The 21,271-nt window shown below is 35.7% G+C and overlaps 1 long non-coding RNA gene across 1 annotated transcript in view; it reads left to right on the top strand.

Annotated features, from left to right (window-relative positions):
- Nucleotides 1-21,271, top strand: part of LOC144380964 (uncharacterized) — a 531,798-nt gene that overhangs the window by 96,405 nt on the left and 414,122 nt on the right. The window contains exon 2 of the long non-coding RNA XR_013445329.1: nucleotides 11,730-11,854. This is a non-coding gene — a long non-coding RNA (uncharacterized LOC144380964). The remainder of the gene's footprint in view (nucleotides 1-11,729; nucleotides 11,855-21,271) is intronic.

The raw sequence follows: 21,271 nt of genomic DNA on the forward strand, positions 1-21,271 counted from the left end.
AGTAAGCTGAGATTCTGATATGGATTGCATAGAATATGTAGATCAATTTGGGGAGTATTAGCACTTTAATGTCTTTTGACTCAGAAACAGACTATTTTTAAAAATATATTTAGGTTGTTAAAAATTGTGTATGATGATGTTTTATTATTTTGAGAGTCTAAGTTTTGGCTCTTTATATTAAATTTATTCTTAAGTATTTTATTCTTTTTGATCTTATTGTGAATAGACTTGTTTTCTGAATTTCCTTTTTAGATTGATCATTATAAGTATATAGAATACAACTGAGTTTTACACATTGAGCATGTATCTTGCAATCTTGCTGAGCTCATTGATTAATTCTAATAGTTTTTAGAAGATTCTTCAGGATTTTCTGTATATGAGATCATGTCACTTGTGAATAGAGTTATACTTCCTGCCTAATTTGGATGACTTTTATTTCTTTTCTTGTCTAATTATTCTGGATAAAACTTCCAGTACAAAATTTAATAGAAGTGAGAAACGGAGATTCTTGTTTTGTTCCTGATTTTAGGTGAAAAACAACCAGTCTTTCATCATTAAATAAGATGGTAGCTGTGTTATTTTGTTTGTTTGTTGTTGTTTATAGATGCCCTTTATAAGTTGCCCCTTTGTTTCTAGTTTCTTGAGTGCTTTTTTACCTCATGAAAGCGTGTTTGATTTTGTCAAATGCTTCTGGTTGGCCTTTTGAAATGATCATGTGATTTTTAAAAATTTTGTTGCTATGATGCATTGCATTAATTGATTTTCAGATGTTGGACCAAGCTTCCATTCCTGAACTAAATGCCAGTTGGTCATGGTATATAATTCTTTCTTTTTGATGCTGGATTCAGTTTGCTAATGTATTTTTTGGTGGTAAAATATACATAACAGAAAATTCTACATTTTATCCATTTTTAAGTTGTTGTTATTTGCATAATACATATTTTCCATCTTTTTACTTTAAATTTCTTTGTAATCTTAAATATTTGTATTCAGACTATTTTTAAACCAGTTTTAAAATCTAGATTTCAAAAATATCTGTATTTTTGGTTGCATTGTTTAATACCTTGACATTTAATGTTATTGATACAGTTGGGATTATGTGAGTTTACACTTTGTTTTCTATATGTCTCACATCTTTTGTTGTTGTTCCTCTATTCTTTTTCTGCTGCTTTCTTTTGCATTAAGTGGATATTTTCCAACGTGACATTTTAATTTTCTTAAATGGTTATTCAGTGTATTTTTTTTAACTGGTAACTCCGGGCTTAACTGTACACATTTTAACTTAGCAGAATCAGCTTCAGATTTATACTTGCTTGATTCTAGTGATACAGAAACATTACTCCAATATAGCTCTCTATTCCTTTTTTGTCCTTTTGTATGGTACTATTATTATATGTATTACATCTATTTTTTTTTTTTAAAGATTTTATTTATTTATTTGACAGAGAGAGACATAGCGAGAGAGGGAACACAAGCAGGGGGAGTGGGAGAGGGAGAAGCAGGCTTCCTGCCAAGCCGGGAGCCCGATGTGGGACTCGATCCCGGGACTCCAGGATCATGACCTGAGCCGAAGGCAGTCGCTTAACCAACTGAGCCACCCAGGCGCCCCTATGTATTACATCTATTAATGTTACAAACCCAGCAACATGTTGTTTACTTTGCTATCTGTAGTCATTTCTTGAGTCCATTACAGCTTGGTTTCCTCCCACCTTGTTTGTGCTATTATTGACAAATGTACTCCTACATGTCTATATGCTATAGGCCCAACATTATATTATATGTATACTATTTTATACCATTGCTTTTTAAATCCGTTATGGGAGTAAATGATAAAAATGCTTTTTTATATATGTTTATTTTCTTTCTATAATTACTTTTACCAGTGCTCTTTGTTTTTTTCCTGAGGGCTTGAATTACTATTGAGTGTCACTTGCTTTCTGTCTAAAGGACTTCCTTAAGTATTTCTTGTAAGGCAGATCTGATAGCAACAAATTCTCTTCTTTATGTTTATCTGGAAGGTTTTTACTTCCCCTTCATTTTTGAAAGATAGCTTTGCTAAATATAGGATTCTTGGTTGACAGTTTTTTCTTTGAGTACTGAATATGTCATTCTGGTGCCTTCTGGCCTCATTTATTCCTGCTGAGAAGTCAACTGTTAATTTTACTGGGATCCACCTGAAAATGAAGGTCATTTGTCTCTTGCTGCCTGAAAAAATACTCTCCTTGTCTTTGACTTTCAGTATTTTGAATATGATGTGATAATATGATCTGTTGTGGGTCTCTTTGTATCTATCTGACACAATTCATCGATCTTCCTGTTGTGTAGGTAGGTTATTATTTTTTAATAAACTTGGGAAGCATCACTAATTATTTTTTAATATTTATTTGTTTTTCTTCTCTGTCTCCTTTCCTCCTGGTACTCCTATTACATGTACAGTTGACCTTTGAGCAACATGAATTTGAACTTCATGGGTTCACTTACATGCAAATTTTTTTCAATAGATAGAGTGCAGTACTATAAATGTATTTTCTCTTATGATTTTCTTAACATTTTGTTTTCTCTAACTTACTTTATTAGAAAAATACAGTATATAATACATATAACATGTGTTATGTGTTAATTGTGTGTTTATTGACTGTTTATATTCGTAAGGCTTCTAGTCAACAGTGGGCTATTAGTAGTTAAGTTTTGGGGGAATCAAAAGTTACATGCAAGTTTTGACTGCACAGGGACAGGCACTCCTAACTTCTCCATTGTTCAAAGGTGAATCGTTTGTGTGCTTAATGATGTCCCATGGTTCTCTGTGGCTCAGTTCATTTTTCTTTCTTTTTCTTATTGTTCTTTGGTTTGCATAATCTCTATCCATCCTCAAGTTTTTAAATTTTTTATTCTGCTAGTTCAAATTTACTGATAAGGCCCCCTAGTGATTTTTTTAAAATTTCAGTTACTGTACTTTTCAGCTCCAGAATTTCCATTTGCTTTTATAAAAAATTCCTCTTGGTTGCTGTTCTCTATTTGATATGGCATTGTCATTATATCTTCCTTCACTTCTGTAATTATGCTTTCCTTTAGTTTATAAACACTTAGAATGTCTACTTTGAAATCTTTCAGTACTAAATCTGGTATCTGTTCACTCTCCCAGGCAGTTTCTGTTGCCTGCTTTTTTTTTCTTTCTTCCCAGTGGATGAGTAATACTTTATGGTTTCTTATTTTTTTTCTTTGAAAACTGGACATTTTGGATACTATATTGTAGCAACTCTGCATACTAGTTCTCCTGTTCCAGGGTTTGTTACTGTTTTTTGCCAAGTGTGGTTAATGACTGGCTGTATTATTTTAGTGAAGTCTGTCCCCACCCTTTCTTAACTGCGTTAAGTCTCTGATGTTGCTGCTCAGAGAGGCAGAGCCTGGGCATGCCCACAGTCACCCTGGGATTGCAGTGGCACCTGTAGGGCTCTCTACTCTGCTTTCTCTGATTGCACGCAGCTGTTAAAGTCCACTATTTGCCCACTGATTGCTTAGTTGTTTTCAATATTACTGTGAGACATAAATTCCTATACAAATTAATTTAATAAAATAGTGGTTCCTTTGAGGGAATAATTTCTGAAGTTACTGTTTGAAATTTGTTCTAGCCCCAGGAGGGCTCTTCCCAGCTGTCTTATTTCCTGGGTTCTCTTCTGCAAATTAGCCAGCCTATAGTGTGTATGTCACATAGGGTATATTTTCATTGGATCTGTAATCTCCTCCATATTGTCTTTCACCTCAACCTCCAACGTTTTTGAAAGCAACTATAGGTTAAACATCCTCCATACTTTGTTGCAAATAAAGTATGTTCCTTTGGGAAGAGTTTAAGGATATATTTGTCTTATGGCTTGCCTCTCCGCCAGGCAAAATCTCTGAGTCCAGGTTCTGGAGCTAGGGGTTGGGGAGAAAATGGCAAGCTTTTCTCTGAATGACATCCAGCCCTATGAGCTAAGCACATGATTGAGGGGAGTGGACAGCAGTCTGTTAGCTTCTTGGCTTGCCTATCCTAGTGTGGAGCCACCACCTCCTGAGCAGGAGGAAGAGTAATTAGGGTCTTAGTATTCTTAGTTCACTATACCCAGACAGAACCTACCTTTCATGATGGGGGTTGCTAGGAAGGAGCCTTCACATCATGATGGCACTCACCCCAGGACTTAGCCTCAACAACAAGTAGCTGGGGACAGGATGAGAAATGTTGATGTCTTGCTCCTCCCAGGAAGAAAAGTCCTCCAGGTGGGCACTAGGGAGAGAAGGTATGTGTTCAGTCCTGTTTTAAATATCAGCTCCCACCTTTCTTAGTGAATTTTCATAGATTTTTTTTTGAATAGATATATGTCTCCACTTGCTCTTTACCTTTAGGACCTTTTTAAGAGGCTTTGCATGGATGTGTTTTTTAAATTTTTTTTCTCAGTTTCACTGGGATATGGGTCAGCAGAACAACTCACGCCATATGTCAGAAGTCAGTAAGTGTTCACATGGTTTACAACAACACTGATAGACATTTAACATGAAGAAATAACAAGATTAGAGGAATAACCTCGTGATATAAACAGCTGGGGAAGTCATATTGCAGAGAGTGGTTAGGCTTTGAGATTGAGTTGAATTGAAGGATTACGTTATATATGTGGTAAATAATAACTAGTTTTTTTTTTTTTTCTTGGCAGATTTGTGGCAAAGGCTTTAAAGAGTAGACATATATATATATATATTTGAAGTTCTTTTGAAGTAAGTCCACTGAACAGGAGGCTGGACAAGGTATCTGAAGTTTTTTTCTCTGACAAAGGAAACAGTGTTGAAGGGACTATAAGATTTGGGGATTGAATCAATGGTGGTGGTAGTAGTGGTATTCCCACTTATGTATGTTCTTCAAAGTAGTGATACAGGAAGTAGTTTGGGTTATTTCTGGATTAGAATTCCTGCCAGCAGGTATGATGTAAACATATGAGCAAGAGAATTTAGGATATTAATTTAAAAAGTTGATTTAAATCCTGAAGGTTGCGATACACTTAAAATAAAAATGGGTATTTATGAACAGAAACAAAGTTGAGAAGTCCTTGCACTTGAGGTTCCAATGAGGTCAAAGAACAACTAATAGGGAAGACTGAACAAGTGATCTGAAATAAGAGTAGGTTGTTGGAGATTAATTCACCTGATGACAAAGTCAGGGTTTGATCACAAGAGTTTGTAGATGAGAGAGTGAGAATTTATGTCATCAGAATGGGAAAAGCCACAGAATTGAAAAAATTAGTATTTTTTTTTTTGTGTTGTTCACATTGAAAGCTTTTAAGGTAATGGCTAAAGTTGGAATATAGAAAAACACAGTGAGCTGTGTTACAATATGTTAAGTGATGGAGAGAAGGACCAAAGTGTCAGCAGATGGCAGCAACAATGACTAGACTAAATTTCTCATGGCATGAGCTGAAAAATAATGGTTTTTAAGTCTACTCATTATTACAGAATTGGTATATTGGATTAAGATTTTTCAGGCATTAAACGAATGTAGTTCTTTTTAATATAGAGAACTCCCTATTACCATATGAGGAGAGCATATTAAGTATGGTGTAATATTTAGAAAATTATGCATCAAATCAGAACAACATAGACATATATGGTCAATAGTGATAATTTCTGTGTAGACTTGGCTGATTTTTTTCTTTTATTTTAATATATTGTTTAAAATATAAGCACATATTACTTTGAAGTTCAGGAGAGATACAATAAAACTCATTGTTATTTTGAAAAACAAAATAAAATTAATTCAAATTTTTCATCAAACTAGTCCTTTGTTTTATCCATAGGAAATGCAAATTATAATTAGATGTCACCTATATAGCTCTATGTAAAAGTATACTAAGGAAATAGTAAAAGGGGTGTCAGGAAGCTTAAATGCCACAACCTCAAAATTCAAATGCATGTTATTCAAAGATTAATGAGTGTGAGCATCAGTTTTGAACATGAATTTTGCTCTTGAGAAAATGTTAACATGTAAACAGAGAAATATGTTACTTCCTCTATTTTGCAGTTAAAAATGTGTTTTTCAAATTGCAGATATGTGATGGTAAACCTCTGGGAAAAAATTAATTTACTGAAAGTAATCAGGTTATTTTGTGTGTGTCACTGAGTATGGCAGAAACTAATAACCAAAAACAAAATTATGTATATTCCAGATTAAGGTAAAGGAAATTTAATTACATACTCAGGAAAGAAATTATACAGAAAAGAGATTAAAAATTTTAACAATACTGAAAACTAGGAATGGTAGTCATAAATACATGAGTTTCCAAAAAGAAAACATTGAATGGGAGGCCTAGGGGAGAATAACATAGTCAAGTAAGCAGATATTAGATTTTCTTATACTTTATTACTAATTCCTACTTCAAGCACTGGGAGAGTGAGGAAGGTCTCACTAATCATAGGATGTCAAAATTCAACTATTTTCATCTGAATTTTCTCTCAGATATAAAGACAACATACGTCAACCATCTCTGGATTCCAGAGTGTGATGGGGCAATGCCAACTCATGCCATTAAGGTGGTCAAAAAGAGGTCTACAACTGTCCTGAGCTTTTATTCTCCTCTTGAACAGTCTTCCATTGTAATTCCTTCTGGCATTTCTACTTCACTTTGTGTGGGTCATTACTTTATCCAAGTTTTGGGAGCTAACTAGCTGTGTGTTTATTCACCCACATTTTGGAGTCCTTTAGAAGATACTACATTTTTATTCTGGAAGAGCATACCATTTCAGTAAACCCTCCTTTCATCCGGCCCCCTCAGGATCTTGAGTTCTTGATGCAGCCTCTCAAGTATGGCTAGGATACATTAGCTAGATTCTGCAGTTTCTTCAAGCTATAGATCTTTTCCTTCTTTATGTCTCAGCAATCCTTGCCAGGATATGTAGTAACTTAATCTAGTTATTCGCTTAGAGGCCAGGAATGGAAGTGTAGGGGTAGATCCTGAGCAGGGCACATGGTGCTTTGCTGAAGAGAGGTCTCTAAGGAGAGGAAGTACCTTAAAAGAGAGTAGTGGGCCACTTCTCAGAAAGGTTTAGGGAAATCTGGGGATTCAAGACTTGACATTCTATCCATCTCGATGTCCTCCTCTAGTACCTCAGGGTCCCAATCAGGACACTGTCTTTGGCATAGCAGATCTATCTGGCTTGAGAACTTTCTCCAGAAATCTATTACTCTTATCACTAAGCCCTGGGCCAACCCACTAGCTTTTTCTGCCCTGCAGGTGCAGGATGTGAATCTCTTTACATGCTACCAAAAAGCTCCCCTACTTGCAGAATTAGCTTTAAATCAACAATTGATACACTTTACTATTTTATTACACTTTTTCCATGAACATCAGTTGCCCCCAGATAAGCAAATTAATCCATTTTCCTTATACCATTCCTGCCGTATTTCTGAAATACTTTCTATTATACCCACTAGTGCAATCATCTCTGTTAGTATGCTATCCCTACTCTTTCCTGGATAAAATTATAACAGTGATACTGCTACCTTGTGCCAGGGGCTATCTGTGCTCTACCTATCATCAGTGGTTTTTAATCCAAAATCCCATCTTGTCATCTGCTCCATTGGAACCTTCCTGATACCAATTCTTAAAAATCAGTGACTGTGGGAAAATGGGGATTCGTAGAGAGGAAATGAATTCGTGAATATTCTCAGGATCAGCCTCTATAGGGGAAAGAAAGAAGAAGAACTGGGCAGAGGTGAAGTTGAGCGGTAACCAAACACATGAGGGAATTCTGAATGTGAGATAGGGCTTCAGAGTTGTTCAGAGTTGGGACAAGTCAAGACATTGATATTCCTACATTTACCTGTTAGTGGATGTAGGCTGCCCTGGATAGGAGGCATGAGCTTGGGCAAATCACCTCTGTTCAGATGAGGGCAATTCATAAAGAAGGGTAATAAAGAGAGGGCTATGAGCTGGCTACAATCCAGAATATTGGGAAATAAGTCCTTCATTCCTGAAGAAGGATCTTAATTAATATTTACTAGGTACCTCTTAGTCATCCAAATTGAGCCTATAACATGGTTGGGGAGGGGAATATCTGAAGAAGATTGTTTAGAAAGCTGTGGGTATTTTTATTTCTACCTATTTCTCCCTTATTCCTCTCTATACACATGTTCATTCTCCTACTTCCTTTCTACAGGGTAATTTTCTTTTACTTAAAATGTAGGAAAGGGGGCTTTAATTGGTCCACTTAGAGAACTTGATGTATATCTCCTGGAATTTGGAGGATACATTAGACCAGTATCTGACTCACAATGTTTAGCTGTTGTCTATGAAGCATAAAGCAGTCAGTGACTTGGGATTAGCAATGGAAGTACACTGAGTTTCTGCTATGAACCAGTCTCAAAACAAAACCTGGTTCTAAAAAAATGAACAGGCTTTGCCGAGGATGGCATAGCATTGCTCCAAAAACCGAACAGGCCCACCAAAGACTCCTTACAACTGCCTTACCTGTCACAGATATTTTAAGTACCATTTGATCTCTTGGGTCATCCAGCCCAAGAAGCAGAGTAGTTTACACAGTAGCCTGGAACTGTAGCAGAGCCTTCTTTTGTTCTGGGCCCACTCAAAACTGGTAGCCTTTCAGATTACTTGAAATTTGAGGATAATTACTACCCCAAATGAAGTATATATTTCCCTAAAAATTCAAAAAGGTCCACTAGGTGATATGCCTCTTCCTTAATGGAAGAGACAAATACAGTAACCTACTCTTCACTTTGGAAGGATTATACCAGGTAATCACCAAAGCACTGAGACTCTGGCATTGTGTGGTACCAAATATTTGTGGGATTTATGTCAGACCCTCTCTTATGCACGTATCTTACCAAGTTGCCACCTCCTTTTCACCAAGTGCAGTCAGCACAATGTCATGTAGTGCAGTACACAAATGTTATGTCCTGTGGATTGGGAAAGCAATTAATGTCCTTGCAGGCTAGATTCTGATAACAAGCTAAAGAGATGATATATCCCTCAGGTAAAAAGAGTGTGTATTAATGGTCCTACCACCTGAAAGCAAACTACTTCTGATAGTCTTTACTAGAAGGTATGGATAAAAAAGCATTCACTAAATCAATAGTTGCATACCAGCTGCCAGAAGATATGTTGATTTGCTCCAGCAGTGAAATCATGCTTGAATAGCAGTTGTAATTGGAGTCAACATCCAATTAAGTTTACAATAGTCCACTGTAATTCCCTAAATACCATTTTACACACATTCCATTTTATATCCAAATAGGTGAGTTATATAGGATATATGGTAGAAATCACCATCCTTGCACCTGCAATTCCTTGGTGATGGCACTGACCTCTAATCCTTCCAGAAAAGTACTATTACTTTTGGTTTACTATTTTGGTAGTAGAAAAATTCTAGTGACTTTCACTTAGCCTTTACTATTATAATAGCACCATCTCCACCAGTCCGGGAACTTATGCAGGGAATAGGTCATTTGGTGAGTATCTTTATTGCAATTGTACATTCTGGAAGTGAGGAAATAGCCAAAGTTGGATTGGAGAGCTACTGGGCCTCCTACAAGGTGGACTTAAACATCTTGAGTTGATAGGAATTAGTGTCAATCAGAGTCAGTGTCCAGTAACCCCTGAAAAGTCTTCTTACTTCCTCTATCCTCTATTCCTTTTACCATGCTGGTAAATGGCTTCAGATACTTTTGGGAAAGCTAGAAGAAGAAATTTAAATATAAAAATTCAGCTGCGGTAATGTCTTCCTCAAGAATACTTGGCTTCCTTTATTCAAGGGTCTTTGGGTCTATGAACTGAAAAATTTTGGAATTGGTAAAGGGGCTATGACTTGCTCATGTTGTGATTCAAGTTAGATTTCTTTTCACCAAACCAAGAGTTTTTCCTTCTGGAGAAAAGAAGAAAGATTTTAGTAAGCTGCCGATCTATTTTAGTTTTAGGGATGCTATGATCAACTAGACAACACCAAAATTCTCCTCTGATTATGCCTTGGCTTTGCTTTTTATTATGGTGACTCTACTCGCCTTGTCTTTGGTGACTAAATACTGCCCTTCACCCCTGACATCTACAATCTAATCATCTCCATTGTATTTGGGGAGCTCACTTTGATGACAGCAGTCCTGCTGTAAGTCCAGGTCTATAGTGTGTAACCAGTACTGAGCTCTTCAGGATGTGGTTGCTCCCCCCACAATGCTTTTCATATCATGTTGGTGAAAAGAGTGTTTCCTGAACCCTCCATGTGGACATACTGTGATGTGTGAGGGTGACTGGTGATGAGGTGTTCCTAATGTAGTATCCCGATATCCCTCTATCTTCCCTTATATTGTACCAAAGATATCCTGATATTTCAAGTCCATTTAGTTTAGTAGAGGCCATATTTGGTCCTAGGTTTCAGTCAATAAACCAGATTTCTCTAGTCACTCTCAACTACCTAAACTGATACATTTAATCCAAATCTTTGTAAGAGTCTTCTTCCAAGGAGGGACTAACATTAGGGGAAGAAAGGTTTCTTCTAGTGGCAAATGAGGCTCAGCAGAATTTAGGGGTTTACTCTCTCCAGTTTCTTTGAAGTAAGCCCACTTGCTCCAATTCCATTTTCAGGGTTTTACTCTTTCCCAATAACTGTTCTAACTTTAATATTACAGAACCCATACTTGTGGTAATTTAATTTCCATTGTAACTCAACCATCTTCAGAAATAGACTTTGGTTTGTTTCATAGAAGCTTTGGACCTGTCATTACAGAGGACACTGTTTCTTTGGAGGCAGCCATGGAAACTTTTGGTCCTTTATCCAGATTTTGGGCTGATAATTTCAAGCTCTGCATTAACATTTCTTTCCCTAAATTCTTCAGTGCACTTAGAAGAAACCATCCATCTCAGTAACCATATTCCTTGTTTTCACTATAATGTTCTATATCATTAACAACTTGGTTTCCCAAAGCGTTGTCTTCTGTACATACTTTACTACAGATATTTACAGGTGATCATTAAATATCTGATTTACCAATGTTTTCCCTAGACTGTGTGTATTCCCTTCACCAATAAAAATAGAAACATCCATACCTTTAGTCTTACCAGATATGAGGCCAATTCCAGATATCTTAGAGTCAATTCTGAAAACTTACTCCTAAGGTTCTGCTCCTCTGGAATATTACTGTCCAATAGAAATAGAATGAAAACCACAAATGCAAGCTACTTCTGTACTGATAAAATATTTAGTAGCCACTTTAAAAATGTTTAAAAAAGCAAAATTTTTAACTTTAATAATTTATTTTATTTAAATCAGTATATCCCAAATACTACATTTCAACATGTAGTCAGTATAAAAATTATTAAGAAGACATTTTCCTTATTTTTTTCTTACTACCTTTGAAATTTTGTGTGTATTTTACAGATAAAGAACATTTTTGACTAACCATATTTCAGGTTGCTCAATAGACACATGCGGCTAGTAGTTACTCTTTTGGATAGCACATACCTAGAAGTTTTCATTATCAGTGAAATTAAAGAAGCAAAACAACATTAGTGATACAGAGTAAGGGGTTTCGTATAAGGACTAGAAGTTACACAATTATGGAAATTGGAAGAGGCATCCTTGTGATGCTGTTGTTTCTGCATCTGATATTGAGAGTGAAGTCATTTGCTATTAGCCATTAGGTATCAGTCAGACCAGCAGCGGATGAACTAGAGCCAACATCATTGTCTCTGTGTCTCCAGCTAGTGCGGGGGAACCATGTGGGAGCAGCTGCTGCCCTTTACCACAGACCTGCATCCTCACCTGGCCCAGGGATGTAAGAAGCTGGAAGGAGGCTCCTATGACACCAAAGTGAGACCTCAGATTGGTGAGTGTGACATGCCACAAGGCATGGTATCCTACACTAATCTTGGGAGGATTAAAAAAAAAAAAATGTGACCACTGCTTTACTTCGCCCTTCCAAATTCAAACAAATTTCTTTTGCAGCCACTATGAATCTAGGCCCATACAGGACAGAGAATTTTAAGGAAACATTTCCAGCCTAACTAAGGTGAGACAGTAATAAGCCACTACAACTATGTTACATTAAAAAAATGTAAAAAGAACCACAAATTGAGAAATAAAACCTACGTGAAATATCACAGGACAGATGAATATCCATAATTTGTAAAGGACTCACACTAGTTATTTACATAACAATAGTAACCACCAGTGAGTAAATTGAACATTGATCATTCTCAAAAGATAAAAGTAAGCTATAAAGGGTCACAAAAACAGTCTTATTTCGAAGAAAAAAATAATGTAAATAAAAATATATCACTAGCAATTGGGTGTTTTTTTATGGTTAGAGTGCTGAGAACATGCTATCATACATTGCTGAGTGGCATAAAAATTGGTGTAAACTTAACGAAGTATAATTTTATAAAATGCCACATAGCTTTAAAATGTTGGTACTCTGTATTGTGTAATTCCACTAATATTTTTTATTCACATTTTAAAATAGGTAAGTTTTATAAATATCCGAAATAGAATAATAACCACATAAAATACTCTTAGAAAGTATAAACGTGATGAAAACCAGATACATCACTATGTGTAAAGTTACTGAATGATCGTAATTTTTAAAGTAAACATTATAATGGAATATTTCTCCAACTGGAAAAAAATCTTGGAAGGAAATATTTTAAGATGTTAATAGATACTAGTAGGTTATTTTTAATTGTTATATTTTCCTCTCTTTTTTAACATTTTTGAAATTTGTGATGTTCATTAAATTCTAAAAACTTATCAACATCCATAAAATGTTTACATTGATTTAATGGTATTATTTTTTGAAACTGTTTGATATACTTCATATATTATACAACAGTTTTTTAAATAATGGATCAGAGGTAATGATTTAGTGGGTACTGTAAGTTTTCTGAAAGTGTTTGTACCAGTTTACACTTCTACCAGCATTTTTTTTTAATTTTTTTTTTAAAGATTTTATTTATTTATTTGAGAGAGAAAGAATGAAAGAGAGAGCACATGAGAGGGGGGAGGGTCAGAGGGAGAAGCAGACTCCCTGCCGAGCAGGGAGCCTGATGCGGGACTCGATCCAGGGACTCCAGGATCATGACCTGAGCCGAACGCAGTCGCTTAACCAACTGAGCCACCCAGGCGCCCTTCTACCAGCATTTTATGAGCATTCCACTTGCTCTCCATTCTTGGTATTGTCAAGTCCTTTTAGCCATGTTCATGGGTGTGTAGAGGTAGATCACAGGTATTAATTTGCACTTCTTAGAGAACTAATTCAGTTGGTCACCTTTTATATGCATCCTGGCAACTTGAGCCTCCTCTATTTTTCAAGTCTTTTTTTTTTTTTTTTTTTTTTTACCATTATCTGTCCTTTCTTACTGGATGTGTTCTTTACGTGTGGGATACAAGTCCTAGCCCGTGTTTATGTAGTGCAGAATACTTTCTCCACTCTATACCTGGCATTTGCATTTGCTGTTTTTTTGTTTTTTTTTTTAATGAAAATGACACCTTAATTTTAATGCGGTTCAACTTACTAAGCATCTCCTTTAGGGTTAGTGCTTTTCATGGCTAAGTGTCTTTTTAAGAAGTCTCTGCCTACTCCAAGGTCATGAACATATTTTTGTATGTTATTTTTTAGAAGTTTTATTGTTGGACCTTTCACATTTAAATCTGTGGTCCGTCTTCTTGATTGTTGTGTATCGTGTGAGGTAGAATTTAAAATGTACTTCTTTTTTTCCTAAACGGAAATTTTGATTAAGCATCATTTATCTTGCAGACTGTTTCATGGTAGTAGTAATTTTGCTTTGACTTAGATGATTATAAACGTGTGGATCTAAATCTAGACACTTAGTTCTACTGCACTGCTGTCTTTGCCTACTGTGCATCTATATCACATTGTTTTGAATACTGTAGCTTCATAAATAGCCTTTACATCTAGTAGTGTCCATCTTTTAACTGAGCTCTTCAATTCTTTTTTTCCAGTTGATATGTAATTGACATATATTAGTTTCAGGTGTACAACATAGTGATAGGATACAAGTACATATTACAAAAGGATCACTACCATAAATCTAATTAATATCCACTACCATAGAGTTGGAGTTTTTTTTCTTGTGAAGAGAACTTTTAAGATTTCTCTTAGCAATTTTCAAATATATAATTATTTTTTTAAGCTTTTATTTATTCATTTGGGGGAGAGAGGCAGAGAGAGCATACAAGCAGGGGGAGTGGGAGAAGCAGGCTCCCCACTGAGCCAGCCAGGAGCCTAATGTGTGGCTTGATCCCAGGACCTGGAGATCATGACCTGAGCCTAAGGCAGATGCCTAAACATCTGAGCCAACCAGGGGCACTGTATATAATACATTATTATTAACTATAGTTACCCTGCTGTACCTTGTTTCCCTAGAACTTATAACCTGACATTTGTACCTGTTGAACAGCTTCACCCATTTTGCCCATCCTCCACCCCCCACCACCTGCCCCTGGCAACCACTGAACTGTTCTTTGCGTCTATAAGTTGTTGTGTTGTTGTTATTGTTCTTTACATTCCACATGTACAGTTTTATTTATCTCTTTCTGACTTCTTTCACTTAGCATAGTGCCCTCAAGGTCTATCCCTGGTGCCACAAATGGCTTAATTGCCTTGCTTTTTAATGTCTGAATAATATTCTTCTGTGTGTGTGTGTGTGTGTGTGTGCGCGTGCATGGGTGCATGCATGTGTATAGTGCCAACTTTTTTTTATTCATCCATCTATCATTGGACACTTAGGTTGTTTTCATCTCTTGGCTCTTGCAAATAATGCTACAATGAGCATGGGAGTGCATATATCTTTTTGACTTATCTTTTTGTTCCATTTGGATAAGTACCCAAAAATGAAACTGCTGGATTATACAGTAATTCCATTTTTAAATTTTTTTGAGGATCCTCTGTACTGGTTTCCACAGTGGCTGTACCAATTTCCAATCAACACTGCAAGTGTTTACTTTTGTCCACATCCTCTCTAATACCTATTTTTTCTCATCTTTTTGATGATAGAATTCTAACAAGTATGAAGTGATGTCTCATAGTGTGTCTGATTTGCATTTCCTTGATGATTAGTGATGTTAAGCACTTTTTCATGTGCCTGTTGGCCATCTGTATGTCTTCTTTGAAAAAGTATCTACTCAGATCATCTGCTCATCTTTTAATCAGATTATTAGTTTTTGCTGTTGAGTTGTAGGAGTGCTTTCATATATTTTGGGTATTAACCCCTTATTAGATATAGAATTTGTAAATATTTTCTTCCATTTGATAGGTTTCTTTTTCATTTTCTTGATGGTTTCCTTTACTGTACAGAAGAAGCTTTTGAGTTTGAGGAAGTCCCACTTTTTAATTTTTGCTCTTACTGCCTTTGCTTTCAGTGTCAAGTCCAAAATATCATCACCAAGACCAATGTCAAGGAGCTTACCGCCTATGTTTGATTTTAGGAGTTGTATGGTTTCAGGTCTTATGTTCAAGTCTTTCATCCACTTTTAGTTTATTTTTGTGTATGGTGTAAAGTTACACGCATTCTGACAGTTAATGGATCAGTCCCTCAACTTCATATTAAAATTTTCATAGACATTAGAATATTTGTCTATGTTTCCCCTTTACTGATGGCTGATTCTTATATGAAATTGCAGTTAAAATATGTGAAAAATTGAGTCGAGCTCCCCAACTTCATAACATATGGTAAGAAGTATACGTCATTTAACTTTTAGTGAGAAACTGAGAGAGGAGGGAAGAATTGCTTTCAGTTTATAGTCTTCAGTCCTGTAAAGTCTGAAGTAAATGGCTTAATAAGAGTGAGTATACAAATAAGTTGAGTGATTTTAAGTAACATAGAAAGCACACAGAAATGGAAATTTATGGATATAGAGGAACATACTATTTTGACCTTCCATATCAATTTGTTCACACTCTTGCCTCTATAGTTTATCACCATGCTATTTTATCATAGTCCAAATGTGGGGTTTATCTCACAAGATAATCTTGTTATAGACAATCTAGTTATTGAATGTCTTCAACAAAGAACAGTTTTGTTAATAGCTTTTTGTGTCACTTTAAATCCATCTAATACCTGGAACTTCATTAGATATATCTTACAAAAATCTCTCCTTCCTCAAACTGACGGTGATTACTTTGTCTAGAAGTCATAGTGTTTTACAAAACAAAACAAAAAACAAAAAAACCCACCCAAAACCAAAAACCAAACAAACTTGCTTAGCTGGTAGAGTTTCTCAATTCTATTCTTTTATTTTTCCTTAAAAAGAAAAATAAATAAATAAAACAAGGATTTGATCGACCTAGGATTTATTCCAACAGTCAATGTCTTTCTCACTTCGAAGCACATGGAGGCCATTTTTGTAACATTTCTTGAGCAATATTATCCTTTATATCAGACTTGCTATAAAAAGATAGGCATTTTCAAAGCATTTTCTGTATATAAACTTAAACGCTGCTTACTGTCATCACCCCGATGTGTTTTCCACCTGAAATAAAAAGGTACATTCTAAGCTTTTTCATGGAAGGAAAAGACCTATGTTTAGTATCAAAGGAGAACTTAAAATTTCATCTTTCAGATAATCTGAAAGACAAACTACAGTTCCACAAGGAATATTTCCCCAGGTAAGTTTACTTACTGTCAGGATAAATGGTGTATTTGAAGGAAAGGGGAATAGCAGGTGTGAACGTGGAAACTGTGAGCTTGATTCTGTGTCAGGGATCAAAAGAGGGTCTACAGTTAGTATACAGCAGGGGCAATTAGTTCAAGTTCAGAGAGAGAGTGAAAAAGAGAAGCACAGAAGAAAACACTTATAATAAGTAGAGAGTTTCAGGAAAGCACTGTGTGTGACACTATCAACACAATGATGCTGGATCTATTTGGAGTAAGAACTCATATTGCTGACATTTCCAGATGCTTCCTTCTTACTCTGTGCTCCTGAAGCACTTTGAATGTGTAAGTGTTGGTTCATTTATCTTAGTGTTTTTGTATATGGTCAGCTGAAAAGACAGACATGAAAACTAATAATTTTGGTGGAACTATCTTTTTTGTCTCTGTATCCTTAGCACCAGCCATGCATTGTGTTAGTCTAATTCTTAACATTTTTTGTTTAAATTGGTTTTTCTTTATTTTAAATAATATTTGACTTGAAACTCTGAGATTTTTTCCTATTCTCCTTGAAAGATTAGAGAGATATGACTGGAGGCATATTGGAAAAGAGAAAGATATGATTTTAATTAAGGTTACCAGTCTGACTTTTGTCTACCTGAGTAATGGATAAATGGTAAGGATGGGAGCTGAATTGTTTAGGCAAAGGGAAGGGATTTGGGGGCTTATTAGAGAGGAGATAAAGCAGATGATAAGAGAGAAGAATTTGGGGAGAATAGGAAATTCTAAGGGAAATTTAAGTTTCTTTGATGTGGTGTATAGTGTAAATATTCTTGTCTATTACCCTAAGGAATCCTCAGTAAAATATCTAATTTTTATTGATACATTTTTGAAAACTGGAATTACTTTAGAAGCTGTATCCAAGTACCAAGTCTTGAGTCAAGATGGGTTTTGGCTTAAGAACAGGGGCAATCCACAGGAACACTGTTAAAACAAGTTCATAAAGAGTAAGTAAAATAGCTCCTTGGTGAGATTGACAGTAGAAAAAATACATAATCATGGAAACTATCACTAAGTTTTTATAGTAGTTAACATTTATTTAATACCTATTATTTATTAGGCATATGCTAATACCTTTCTTTTTTTTTTTTTAAAACATTCTTTTTTTTTTTTTTTTAAAGATTTTATTTTATTTATTTGACAGAGAGAGAGAGACAGCTAGAGAGGGAACACAAGCAGGGGGAGTGGGAGAGGGAGAAGCAGGCTCCTGGCCGAGCAGGGAGCCCGATGCGGGGCTCGATCCCAGGACCCTGGGATCATGACCTGAGCCGAAGGCAGACGCTTAACAACTGAGCCACCCAGGCGCCCCAGGCATATGCTAATACCTTTCTATGCATTATTTCATTTAATCTCACACAATAGGCCATTGTGATATTTTGGTTCAGTTATGGCCCCCAATTAAACATAGCATTCTCTTTTGTAGTCCCTTCTAATATTGACTCTAGCTTTGGTAGTGTGACTTACTTGAACAGTATGTTATTAACGTAGGGAATAGAAATAGAGACTTGAAAAGCACTTGGACATTGGAGCTTGCCCTCTTAGACTGCTGGTATTATCACAAAGTGAAGAAACCTGGTCTAATCTTAAAGAAGGAAGACCCTCTAGGAGAATAAAGCCCAACAGTCCTAGCTGAGTCCAGTTTGGATCCAACTCACCATCTGAAAGCAGTGTCATGAATAAGCACAAGCACGACCAGTGGGATTTAATCTGGGAATTATGAAAAAACAATAAACTGTTTGCTTCAAGTTTTGAGGAAATGGCTGGTCCCTTACAAAAACCTGTTATGTAACATTTGCTTTGGAATGAGGTAGAGTAAAAGCTGTAAAGGAACAAGGTCATTGTTATTGGAGGTTGAAAACTCAGTGGGTAAACTGCTATTGGAAGATGAAAAGATTGATGGCCCATGTTTTGTAGTAAAACAATTGGCAAAATTATTAACTGCTTTTGAGTACAAGATAGTGATCTGGCAAAGCAGATTTCCAAGTATCATGCTAAAAATGCCAGTTGATTCTCAAAGCTGCTGAGTAATAACTGATAAAACCCTAGAGGTAAATACCATTATTGTCACCAATTTATAGATGAAGAAATAAAGCCTAAACAGGCATGCTTGCTCAAGGTCACTGCAATGTGATTTGTTACAGGGCGGATTTGACTATATTGGTTTATTGGTACTCATCATAGAGTCTATTCAAGTGGGGATTTATTTATAATATTATTATGAAATAATTATATATGGTTAAAATATTTCATGAATCATACACCATAAAGGTAGTATGGTGGCACATTTTCTACATAATGGAAGTACAAAAAGTTCAATATTTCTCATATATTGTGAAATATTTTGTATGGTATCCACAACGGTATGTATTACTTTGCCTAGTTCTTATAATAAATACTCCTTAAAAAATTATTCTTAACACATACAAGTCAACAAGCTTTAGTCTTAAATTCAATCAACTGGTCTTAAATTTTCTCTAGTCTTTTATTCAGCTAACATGAACATTGCTCAGGCCCTTGTAAGTCACTTTCAGTCTGTGGTATAGCAATAGCTACTTAAAAGTCTTCCTTCGACTCATGTCTTCCCTTGATAGTTCATTCCCTTTGTTGAATGTCTTTAGATGAACACCTGAAAATACCATTTTTTAGGTCAGATTTATACTGAGATACTTTCAATAGTTTCTCTCTGGCCAAATTTATTCTGAAACTGTATCTCTCCTCAACTTATACTTTTTCTTTTACTCTCTTAAATTAGCTCTATTTATTTGCCCAGTTGGTCTAATCAAATTTCTTTGGACACATCTGTCATCTCCTTATATATGTATATTGTGTTCTTTCACCTAGAATGCTCTTCTATATCCTTTATTAAGTCTTACCAGCCATTATTACCTGCTAGCATTCATAGGAATAGTGGAGATAACAATTTGGATTTTTTTTTTAACAATTCCACCTACATCCAACTGATTGTGTCTTCCGGAGCCACTGCCTTGAAATTATTACTTTTGTCATATTCATGGTGATGGCACCTTCCCAAGATACTCTACAACATGCTGAAATCCCAAGGGAGAAAAAGAAAAACCATTGTTTTCAGTGTTTAGTCAGTAGACAGACATGCTATAGCATGAATTCTGAAACAATTCGGATAAAAAAAAAGAAAACTTTTGTTACTAAAAGGCTTGCTTCAGATCTCCTCTGATTATACTGCAACAGATATTTAAATGCACATTATATTTTCCATCTTCCAACACTTGGATGTTTAAAGCCATGTAATCCAAACATTCTGACTTTTTTTTGTTTGTTTGGCATTGATGAGATACAGTCAAACATTATTTAAGACATTAAGTATGTTAAGTGATTATGGCTGGTTTAATGGTGAAGTAGAATTGTTAACACTACGAAATGAGTCATAGATGAATCTAACTTGACGTCGTTATAAATATAGCTCTACCAGAAAAAGAAGTTTGTTCAAGATGAAATGGAAAGGGTAAATATTCCTAAAACATTTTTATGTTAAAAATAGTTATTAAAAGGCACCTGGGTGGCTCAGTCGTTAAGCGTCTGCCTTCGGCTCAGGTCATGATGCCAGGGTCCTGGGATCCAGCCCCACATCGGGCTCCCTACTCTATGGGAAGCCTGCTTCTCCCTCTCTCACTCCCCCTGCTTGTGTTCCCTCTCTTGCTGTGTCTCTCTCTGCCAAATAAATAAATAAAATTAAAAAAAAATAGTTATTAAAACTTTGAAAATAACAGATTCATAACGATACCTTGTTTTTTATAACAAAATATTAACTAAAAATCAACGCAAGTTTTAGAGTCCAGAAACTACATCTTCCAGTTAATCTGATAATTTGAGATGACATCATTCTGAAGAATAAAATCATTTTTTACTTACAAGACAATTTTGATAATAGATTTCTATTGTAATTGTTCATTTACTTTATATCAAAGCAAGGGTAATGAGAAAAGTCTTGTGGTAATGATAGTAATGAATTTGCCTGCTTAATTACTGTCACAGGTATAAAATGAATTAAAATTTGCAAATATATTCTTTACTATTTTTTTAATGTCATTGTTGAAGACAGAAAGGCAAGGAAGGGGGGAGGACAGTGACATAAAGGCAGGAGCCTCAGACAGGGAAAGGTCTTCTTTTAAAATATGTCATCACCAAATAATTGCTTCTTGTTATGAACTGAATGTCTTTATCCCTCCCCTGCAATTCATATGTTGAAGCCTTAACCCCAACGTGTTAGTATTTCAAGATGGGGCCTTTGGGGTAATTGGATTTAGTTGAGGTCATGGGGGTGGGGTCCTCATGGTGGGATTAGTGCTCTTAGAAGGAAAGACCAGACAGCTAGTTATCTTTTTCTCAGCTGTGTGAGGATGCAATGAGAATTTGGTCATCTTCAAGCCAGGAAGAGGGCTGTCACCAAAAACCAAATCGGTAAGCACCTTGATCTTCAGCTTCTCACCTCTAGAAGTGTCCAGTACATGTCTATTGTTTAAGCCATATAGTTTGTGGAATTGTGTTATAGCAGCCCAAGCTACATAATGTACCTCTTAAGGATTATACTTTAATAATAA

Source organism: Halichoerus grypus, chromosome 2 (genome assembly GCF_964656455.1).
Source record: "Halichoerus grypus chromosome 2, mHalGry1.hap1.1, whole genome shotgun sequence".
NCBI classification, from domain to species: domain Eukaryota; kingdom Metazoa; phylum Chordata; class Mammalia; order Carnivora; family Phocidae; genus Halichoerus; species Halichoerus grypus.